At 41.8% G+C, this 7369-nt stretch overlaps 1 protein-coding gene across 1 annotated transcript in view; it reads right to left on the bottom strand.

The window, feature by feature from the left end:
• Nucleotides 1-4645, bottom strand: part of LOC101857432 (methanethiol oxidase) — a gene marked incomplete in the record, with an annotated part of 26770 nt that extends 22125 nt beyond the window's left edge. Inside the window, 1 exon segment of the mRNA XM_013086781.2 lies at nt 4245-4645.
• Nucleotides 4646-7369: the final 2724 nt, after the last annotated feature.

Raw genomic sequence — 7369 nt, 5'->3', positions numbered from 1 at the left:
TCAAATCACACAGATGCTGAAATCAGATTAACCGAATATATTTTACTTTACGATTTACATTAACGCAATGTAAGAGGCAGGCCACAACGACAGTGCCTGTCACGGGCAATCCGAGCTGAGACGAACGGAACATATAGCATCAGAGCGGAAAGATGGAAGACAGTAAAAGTTGATAGCACAAACTTTCCAACCATTAAACTCCAGACGCCGGTGCGTGACCGACGTGTGTCTGATTCTATCCAAGAGGTCGTCAGTTTGAATAGAGTACAGACAGAGACCACACTGCGACAAAACAGTCCGTCGACCGTCTTGTTGTGGATAATGGAAATACGAGAAGCCTTACACTTCCACAACAACACGATGTAATTACAGTCGTGCCTTTTCCAAGACGACAGCCCACAGTCGATGAGAAAAGTGGTTATCTTTAGACAGGTAAAAATGATGAAATGGTATAGGTTTAACGCCTTTACCAACACTATAAAGTTATTTAAGAGGCGTGACCTCTGAGTTTAACGCTTATCTCCGAAAAGACTAAGCCAATAAGTGGGAATTTCCCAAGGTCACAATGTCGGACCGAGCTGAGGCTCGAACCTTAGACAGGTAGTTTTCTTGGATAGTGTAATTATGATATATATTTTTTTAACCGCAAGGAAAGATGTGGGAAGCGATCGTTTTGTAGATAATTGTCTTTGACAGTTTGTCTTTGGACCAAGTTCGTCTGTTATCAGCCTCGCTTCTCTTATTTTCATGTTCATTGCCAACAACTTGTCCTCAGACCCGTGGGTGACAAACTACTGTTTTATTATGTCATAACGGTCCTGATGCCCCGACCCGATTCTGTCGGCCAGACAAGTTGAATAAGTTTGCATCAGAAGTTCCGTGCTCCAGTCTGCAAGAAAGCTTGCTACATCAAACTCATGGTTGTGAAATTGACTCATTCGTATAGAAACTGTGTTGTAATAATAGAGCTTCTTGCCGTTGAAGGTCAAAGACGTGCGTAAATTCTCGTACAGCGAAGTTCATTCTTTCGGATCTGTATCTACGTCTTTGTTTTGTTTTATGTTTTAGTAAGAGTTTTACGGTACTTGCAACACAAGTAGGTCATATAAGTGCCAAAGATCAGAGGCGTTACAAGAGAGTAATAAAGACAAACAAAAAGCAGGAGATAAGGACAACATAATAAGTGTAATACTAATAGGAAAGGAGGAGCAAACGACACCAGAGCACCCGCTAATCATAATGTTATACAACGTCTTTGCGTTGGGAATCTGTATCATTTTCAGTCCGTAGTTGGCCTTAGCATGAAGAGTTGAAGCAGTCCGTTCTCAAAGTAAGCGAACTTGTGTCGACTGGAGAGTAAATGCTTTACAAACAAATCAAAAGTATAATCACAGTGTCTCAGCAATAACATAGGCGGACATCAAGGCTTGATCATTGCCTTTTACATGACCAATATTTGTTGGAAGTGGTGACACTATATTAAAATAATATAGATTAAAGCCAACAAACGGGTGGTTGGCAGGAGCTCTGGTGTGGTTTGCTCCATTTTCCTATCAAACATCTGTCGTACTTATCTCTCCTCCGTCTTTACTTTGCATGTTATTCTCTAGTAATACTTCTAATTTTTGGCATTTATATGACCAAATTGTGTTGCACGTGCCGTAAAATTCACTTAAACTAAAGTCACAGCAGTTTAAACAATAGCACAGCAAATATTCTAACGCACACATATGTACATTCCTTATTTCCAGGCAGCGAGGATAGTGCCAACTGCGGTTTACATCGGTACGTCCATCACAGTTTCATTGTTATATTTTATATGTATCCTCGGTAAACCACACACTAAATATCACTACTACCGTGCGACATAATATGCAAATTGCAAATCAGGTGTTGATCCAGGAACTGACCTCAGTCTTCACCCTCGCAAGCAACAAAACTGACCTCTAGCGTCAGATAAGGCCTTGGTCAAGGTCTGTGTGTTATTCTGAGGCACGTGTACTTACCATGCCAGTCGCGACAGCCGGTGTCGATTGGGTAACCCCTCCCTGCTTACAGAACATCAAAGACAAATATCGAGCCTTGACTGTCTTTAGTCGCAGTCCAACTGTTATACATCATGTTGACTGCAGAAGTTGGATGGGTTATAAAATACTGTTAATGCTTCACGTCTCCAGCGACATAATTTAGGTCATGTAAGGGGCTTGGTTATTCCAACCATGTCTGTCAGGGCACACCCGAGCAGAGTGGGATACAATATCCCAGCAGATATACTGGCTTTGGTTTAGGTTTTTGGGTAAGAAAGCGTTTTGTAGCCCTTGCAACACAAATAAGTCCTATGAATGCAGAAGATCATAGTGTTTTGTTTGTTCGTTTGTTGGTTTGTTTGTTTGTTTGAGTAAACAGAAGCACATCAGCATAATAATGGTTATTTAATGCTAGGGAAAAATTAAGACAGGCAGACAGAAAAAAGAGAGGGAAAGTATAGAAGTATGATCTACCAGTGGCCCCCTCCAACCACACGCGATCAGAGTGTTACAAGAGAGAAGGCTAACTTACAGAGAAAAGAAATGAGCAAGAAAACGACGATAGATGTTAACTTAAAGGAAAGAAGGAACCGCACCAGAGCACCCGAAAAAACATCCTCTCCACACGGGAAATGAACTCGAATTTTCTGCGTGCATCGGCAAACAAACAGCCGAATCATTACCCCGAGGACGGTGGTTTGTCAAAACTATGTACCAGGCACAGGAACCAGTGAATGGAAAGTGAGACTACGGAAGAGAGCGTCCCTGCAATATGGTGAATTGAATTTGCAACAGAAAGGTCAAATGTCAGTTCGTTTCCCCCTGCTTTGCAGGATAGGACCTCGCACTGTTCGGAGTAGCGTAGGCTAGTTGAAATTGTCCAAAACGGCTACCCGTTGTCGAGGAGGAGAATAATATTTAAAAAGTAAGAGGGGGGGGGGGGGGGGGGGGGGGTGAGGAAAGTGGCCCGTGGTACAGGTGATTGTCATGGACAGGCGGCCGCCCCTGCAGGTTTGGGCTGTACTTTATCCTCATTTCTTCAGTTCACTTTTATGCGCAAAATAATGTTGTTAATAGTATAGAGACGGACTATACGAATGATGGTGCTAGGCATAACAAAGCCTCACTGGTCGAAACACTATGTGCCCTTAGAAACTGATGATCTATTGATAGTAATGACTATCAAACTTTTAAGTCTCCATCAACACTGTTTAGATCGTTTAAAGCAGAGTGTGTCAACCGCCAGCGGCCACTTTTGCTACATCTAGGAGGCAAACATTTTCGGACTGGCCACCCACATCAAGTGTGTTACATAGCGAGGGATTAATTAACACACACACACACACACACACACACACACACACACACACACACACACACACACACACTTCACCCACAAGTCATTGATATGGCCCAGGTTGGCAAACACTGATTTAGAAGGTAGGCTGCTTCGGCTTCGGCCATGTTTGTCAAGGCCAAAGTAAAGCTGAGAGGAAAGGCAGAGAACATCCATAGATAGAAAGTAAGAACAATATACATCCCCACGCGTAAATCGCACTCTTATATTATAATGTAGATATAATTACAAATGTGAAAAGCAGCTAGGTAGTAGGTAGACCCTAACCACTCCACTATTGCATAGGACCCGAGGGATTGTAAAACAGATCTATAATCAGTTGGCTAGTGAAGGCAATCACGATAAAATCACGTGAGCCTCCAATGCCAGGGATGAAAAAAAGTAAAAAATAATCCCCCTCAATTTACATAAGCTTCTGGACGAGATAAAGGCAATGTCAGAAATGCACACAATATGCAAACCTGCACTCCAACTTCTTGCAGTCTCTAGATCTATCTTTTACCCATCTTTTATCATCAACAACAAATCGTTGAGACAAGAGAGGTGGGGTTGGTGAATGTCCCTTTAATTTTCAGAAACAATGAAATAGGCCTATCTTACAAAGATTGTAAAAGCCAGCTTTCTGGTGTAAAAGTGGTTGTTTCAATGTTTCTTCATATTAACTTGACAAAAAAAGAAAATGCATTAATGATAATGCAATGTAGATCTAGATCTAGATCTAGTAAGAGCATTGTGCATTTAGAATTGATTAAAACACAATAGCACAAAAAAGAGAAAAAAAACCAAATATAGTTGGTCTTTTTTAAAAAATGATAAAAATCCCAAAAGGAGTAAAGTATAACTAAAAAGTACACACCTCAGATAGCTATGCCTTGTGTGCTGGAAGGCTAACTGGTAGCCTAACCTCTCCTCTAGTCTACATCAATAGGGTATTGTATAAGAACTGGACTTAGGCCTACCTTCTTGCGTGGTGTTTATCGACGGAAACTGTGCAGACTGGCAGACTGGCAGACTGGCACACGACAGAGACACTCAAACAAGGCTATAACACGCAGGCTCAGATCTATGTCAGGGAGGCGTAATCCACGAGATTGAAAAAAAAAGACTATCAACAAAGAAACGTTACGTCCACTTACACTTTTCGCTTTCTTTTTTTTCCCGTAGATCTACCGTTTTGAGTCCAGATCAGGAAGAAGAACGACACAACACTGCCACGACCACAGGCAGACGACGGGAGGTAGGACAGGAGGGAGAGAGAGAGAAGAGGAAAAAATTATGAACTGCGAGGCAGAAGCGTAGGCCATAGAGATGGAGGGGAGAGACAGATGGGAACAACGCGCTCTTTTTAGCAAAGAGGCTTTGCATCTGTGGGAGTTTTACAACACTAGCCACACAATTAAGTAGTTTCAGTGCCGAAAAATAGACGCATTACAAGAGAGAAACACGAAAGAAAAAGTAGGAGAGATAAGGATTATAATGTTTGATAGGAAAAAAAGGAGCATGCCACAACAGAGCACCCACGAATCCCCCATAATATATTACCTCGTATATGGGAGAGTATTTGCGTTGTTTTTTCATGGCACTGTAAGTAAAAAAATAAGAATGAATATATAAATTCAACTTCATTGATCCCTTTGAGAGGTTTGTTTCACAATGGCGCACAACAACGCACAAATAGTAAAACACAAATACGTGAATTTACAAATTATCACTAAAACACACCATTGCAAGTCGCCACAGCATCAACGTGAAGAAAAATGTAAAACTTCAAACTCTTGTCTCTCAAATACTTGATATTTTTTTCTGGTACCTCCCACAAAAATGTAATAATCAGTGTATCTTGAAAACTACTTGAGTAAATTATATTTTTTTACATTAGTGGATTCAGCATTAAGCTCTCTCTTTGAAACTTTGACTTTCTCCAAACACACACACAAAAAGGCTTCGTTTTTGCCGTTGTGCCAAATCAGCTCCTAAAAATAAATCTATGGTAAAGTTTGAAGATTTTTGTTTCTCTCCTCTTTGTTCCACACCCTTCTCGTCGAGCTTCTTCTTCTTCTTCTCGATCGCATCACACTTGAAGTCCGGTATCTGTCATATATTGGGCCTTCCTGCTCAGTTCATCTGTCGGCCCGTATGTATAGCTTCTCTTGTGGCGTCAGTGGGGTTGACCATGACTGTTTCCTGTCCCAGGGCTCTGTGTATCTTGCAGTGTTGAAGGATGTGTTCCACTGTTAGGTGTGTTTCTCCACACTGGCGTTTTGGTGATTGTTCCTCTCGTCGATGTAATGAACTGGCTTTGCACACAGCACACGTGAGTTGGATTCCGATATGGGAAATACAAATATGAGGCATCATGGTGAAATCATATGCCGGTCCAAATAATGAAATCGAAGAAACCGGCATTTTCCCTCCGGTTTGGTAATTCACATCGATTTTTATAAATGGCCATTTTAAAAACACATTTCTGCGTGGATCATACTTAAAAACGTTGATTAAAGGCATACAAATAAATATTTTCAGTTTTCAAGGACACTGCAGGTTTGGAAGTAACCAAACTTTGGCTGCCATTTCTTATTAATTTTACCTCCTATTCTAAGCGACCCTCACCTCCTTCAATCGAAATTAAACCTACTTCTAGTCAAGATAGACGGGTATTTCTTTCATCAAAAGCAAGATAATATATATGAACAGGCTTTAAAAAGATACAAATAACTCCACGTGTCCCAAAAATTGACGAGCACCTGATTCCATGGCGTCGTAACACAAATATTTTAAGAGGTTTCTTTATTCGTTTCTCTATTGAGCGATACCCGGCACATCCCTCAATTGGCCCTAATTAGGCAGGGTCGAGCCGACTGCAACTTAAATAAGCTAATTTGGATCAAAAGACCTGAAAACAAAAACGATAGTTTTGTTTGTTAGGTTCTTTGAGCAAAGAGAACTACATCGACACAGTAATGGTCGTTTGGAGCAGATGGGGAAGTTAGACAGAAGGGGGCTCTCGTGGTCTAGAGGTTAATGTGCTCCCCTCTCATTCAATAGGTCTCGGGTTCGAATCCGGATAGCGACGGAAATATTTCTTCTCTAAAATTTTCTCCTCATCATTTCCTGCTCTCGAACAATGTTCTGTCGTTTACTTTCTTCTCCACTTTCTGCCCCAACCCGCTCACTTTATTTGCTCCCTCCCTTTTCCCCTTCCCTTTGCCCCTTCCTCTGGGCTCCTGACTGTTTCTGCAACCTTTATACTGACCCTCCTTGGCTCCTTTTTACTCCTGTCTTTCAGCCACACGCTTGATCTTATGATAGGTAAGATCTACACCTAGCCTTCTCGGACAAGGACGAAAAATCTTAGAGGTCCCGTGTGCAAGCTGTGCATGTTAAAGATTCCTTCCCAGTGACGTCGGTGGCCTAGAGGTTAGGCTACCGGACCCGTAATCGCATGATTGTGGTTTCCGAGGTTCGAGCCTCAGCTCGGTCCGACGTTGTGTCTTTGGGAATGGTACTTTACACGAATTTTTCATTTTGACTCGGTCCTTTTGGAGATGGACGTTAAACTCGGAAGTCCCGCCCCTTAAATAACCTAATAGTGTTGGTAGGGGTGTTAAACCTAAACCATTTCACAATTTTCACTAAAGATCCTTTGGTGGTCCAAAATCGAATTAGAGAGGGCTTCGACTGCAATCCGTGCAAAATTAATAAATTCCTACAAACTGAAAATGTTTGGTGTGTCCCGCACGCTTATATGACCTTGTGCAGTTGCGAGAGTCGTAAAACACTTGGGGAAAAAAGACAAACAGACAACAGAGGGGAAAAAAGAAATAGGAGTTATCAAACACCCATGAAATCAGCAAAAGTCACGGACTTCCAGACGAAGGGTAGGCTAATGAACTCCACATAGTGGGATTCCAGAAAGTCTATTTTTAAGCTACCAGGCTAAATACAGCACGACAGAAGACAAAGCAAATGTCGTACCCCTCCCCCC

This window comes from Aplysia californica, unplaced genomic scaffold (assembly GCF_000002075.1).
Source record: "Aplysia californica isolate F4 #8 unplaced genomic scaffold, AplCal3.0 scaffold00503, whole genome shotgun sequence".
NCBI lineage: Eukaryota > Metazoa > Mollusca > Gastropoda > Aplysiida > Aplysiidae > Aplysia > Aplysia californica.
Note: the sequence above shows the minus strand (reverse complement) of the source record. Positions and strands in the feature narration are given on the sequence as shown.